Here is a 3581-nt window from a genome sequence, read left to right as displayed (position 1 = left end):
AGAATAAGAATTGTATGGAAGCAGCGTGGCTCATTGGAAGCAGCATGGCTCACTGGCAAGAGCCCAGGCTTGGAAATCGCTAGCTTGGGGCTCGCTAGCCACTGCCCAAGCTGGGAATGGTATGGATTGGCTTCTGCTTGACTCTCCTTTTTGCATCCAAGACTGAAAAAGTGCTTAGTGCAGTGCTCTGCACACAGTAAGCACTCAATAAATATGATTGAATGAAAAAGTACTAGAAACTCCAGGTGTGATCCTGAGAGGAGAGTAATCAAGGCAGGGTAGGATTACTGCTTCGATTAACATAGTAGCAGTTTGGCTAGAGAGGAATGAGCAGATTTAATGGCTCGGTTGCTACAGTGCAAGTGCACAGAGAATACTATTGATGTACTGCTTGAGCCATACTGCTTCTCTCTCTAGGGCAGTGAGAGGAAAATCCAATTTTTGTCCTGGTTCCAATCTTATACCTTTCTTCTCCTGGGAGTATTGGTTGAACCGATGACTGAACTACTGATGATAAACACTGTTAAATGGAACTGACCCAATCTTACCATTTTTGATTTATTTTCAAATCTGTTCATAGTAACTAGACAACCATCTCTCCCGGGCAGTCTAAGTATCTGTCCACTAGTAGGAGGTTGATTTTCCTCTACTCCTCCTCCCATGGATGGCCCCACTCCCTCCCTTTACTCTACCCCTACCCTGCTCCACAACACTTGTGTATATATATACACATTTATTATTCTATTTATTTTATTAATAATGTGTCTATATCTATAATCCTATTTCTTTATTTTGATGCTATCGTTGCCTGTCTACTTGGTTTGTTTTTTTGTCTGTCTCCCCCCTTCTAGACTGTGAGCCCGTTTTTGGGTGAAGATTGCCACCATCTTTGGCCAAACTGTATTTTCTAAGTACTTAGTACAGTGCTCTGCACACAGTAAGCGCTCAATAAATATGACTGAATGAATTTTTTTGACCTCTTGGGGTTCTCAACTTCTTCATGTAGGAGTAGCAAGGCCAAGTAGGAAAAGTAAGGGTCAGGGATTCAGGAAACCTGGATTCTAATCAACTCTGCTGCTTGCCCAGCAGAGTGACCTTAGTCAAGCCACTTAAACTCTCCATGCCTCAGTCTCCTCATCTGTAAAATGAAGGTTAAAACTTGTTCTGGACTGTTACCACATTAATCCAGGACTATATCCTATCCTGCCATAATTACTGTATCAGCCTCCTTGCTAACCTCCCTTGTCACTCTGCTGCCCGGATCATTTTTCGACAGAAATGCTCTGTCCATGGTTTCTCGTGCCTCAGGAACCTCCAGTGGTTGTCTCTCCACTTCTGCATCATGCAGGAACTCCTTATCGTATGTTCCCCCTGGCTTGGAATGCCCTCCCTCCGCACATCCGCCAGGCTAGCTCTCTTCCTCCCTTCAAAGCCCTACTGAGAGCTCACCTCCTCCAGGAAGCCTTCCCAGGCTGAGCCCCCTCCTTCCTCTCCCCCTCCTCCACCTCTCAATCCCCCCTGCCTTACCTACTTCCCCTCCCCACAGCACCTGTATATATGTTTGTACGTATTTATTACTCTATTTATTTAATTTGTACATATTTATTCTATTTATTTTATTTTGTTAATATGTTTTATTTTGTTCTCTGTCTCCTCCTTCTAGACTGTGAGCCCACTGTTTGGTAGGGACCGTCTCTATATGTTGCCAACTTGTACTTGCCAAGTTCTTAGTACAGTGCTCTGCACACAGCGCTGAATAAATATGATTGATTGAATGAATGAATGAATATGTTTAAAAGCACTCAATCACCTTAGGCCTACCTTACCTTGCTGCTCTACTACTGCAAACCTGCTCAAACAACGCACTCCTCTAATGCCAACCTACTTACTGTTCGTTGATCTTGTTCATCTCACCACCAATCTCACTTCCATGTCCTGCCTCGGGCCTGGAACATCGTTCCCAGACTGAGCCCCCTTTTTTCTCTCCTCCTCCACATCACCCCTAGCCCTACCTCATTTCGCTCCCCAAAGCATTTGTATATATTTGTACATATTTATTCCTCTATTCATTTTACTTGTACATATTTACGTCTATTAATTTTGTTAATGATGTGCAAAAAGCTTTAATTCATTCATTCATTCATTCATTTAATCGTATTTATTGAGCGCTTACTGTGTGCAGAGATCTGTACTAAGCGCTTAGGAAATCCAAGTTGGCAACATATAGAGACGGTCCCTACCCAACAGTGGGCTCACAGTCTAGAAGGGGGAGACAGACAACAAAACAAAACATATTAACAAAATAAAATGAATACAATAGTATTATTCGAATAGTAAATAGAATAGTATTCCACCCTCACTTTCCAATTCTGTCTGCTGGCAAGGGTGGCCACGAGATAGCATTTGACCTTGTGATGGCTGGTACCCAAGGGTCACCTTGAGACAGGTGGATGCAAGCAAATTGGGTTGGAGACAGTAGTGTCCCGCTTAGGGCTCACCGTCTTAATCCCCATTTTACAGATGAGGGAACTGAGGCCCAGAGAAGTGAAGTGACTTGACCAAGGCCACACAGCAGATTGGTGGAACTAGTGGATCCCGGTGGAGCCGGGATTAGAACTCTTGACCTCTTGACTCCCAGGGCTGTGCTCTATCCACTATGTCATGCTGCTTCTCGAGGAGCCTACAGGCTAGTGGGTGAAAAGCTCTGCACTAAGCATCTGGGAGATTACGGTAGAGTTAGTAGGCACGATCCTTGCCCTTAAAGAGTTTACAGTCTGCCTGGAGCAGAACACTGTATTCAACATTTAGGAAAGTACAATAGAATTAATGGATACAAATCCCTGCCCTCAAGGAGCTGACAGTCCACTGCTTGCAAAACAAAACACATTAACAAAATAAAATAAATAGAACAGTAAATATGTACAAGTAAAATAGAGTAATAAATATGTACAAACATATATACAGGTACTATGGGGTGAGGAAGGAGGTAGGGCGGGGGGATGGGGAGGGGGCTTAGTCTGGGAAGGCCTCCTGAAGAAGGTGAGTTCTCAGTAGGGCTTTGAAGGGAGGAAAAAACTAGTTTGTCGGTTGTGTGGTGGGAGGGCATTCCAGGCCAGGGAATAATTCTATCTGCCTTCTTTGTAATTCTAATATAATTCTATCTATAATTCTATCTACAGCTATCTAATTCTATCTATAATTATCTATTAATAATTATAATATAATTCTATCTGTTCTGACGATTTTGACACTTGTCTCCATGCTTTGTTTTGTTGTCTGTCTCCCCCTTGTGGACAGTGAGCCCGTTGTTCGGTAGAGATCGTCCCTGTACGTTGCCGACTTGTACTTCCCAAGTGCTTAGTACAGTGCTCTGCACACAGTAAGTTGCTCAAGAAATACGATTGAATGAGTGACTGAATGAATTGAACATCCTCTCCCTTCATATCCGGCAGACAATTACTATCCGCATCTTAATAATAATAATGGTATTCATTAAGTGCTTGCTATGTGCCAAGCACTGTTCAAAGCACTGGATTAGATAAAAAGTAATCAGGTTATCCCATATGGAGTTCACAGCCTTA

This window comes from Tachyglossus aculeatus (genome assembly GCF_015852505.1).
Source record: "Tachyglossus aculeatus isolate mTacAcu1 chromosome 12 unlocalized genomic scaffold, mTacAcu1.pri SUPER_6_unloc_4, whole genome shotgun sequence".
Taxonomy (NCBI): domain Eukaryota; kingdom Metazoa; phylum Chordata; class Mammalia; order Monotremata; family Tachyglossidae; genus Tachyglossus; species Tachyglossus aculeatus.
This window is presented reverse-complemented; position numbering follows the sequence as displayed.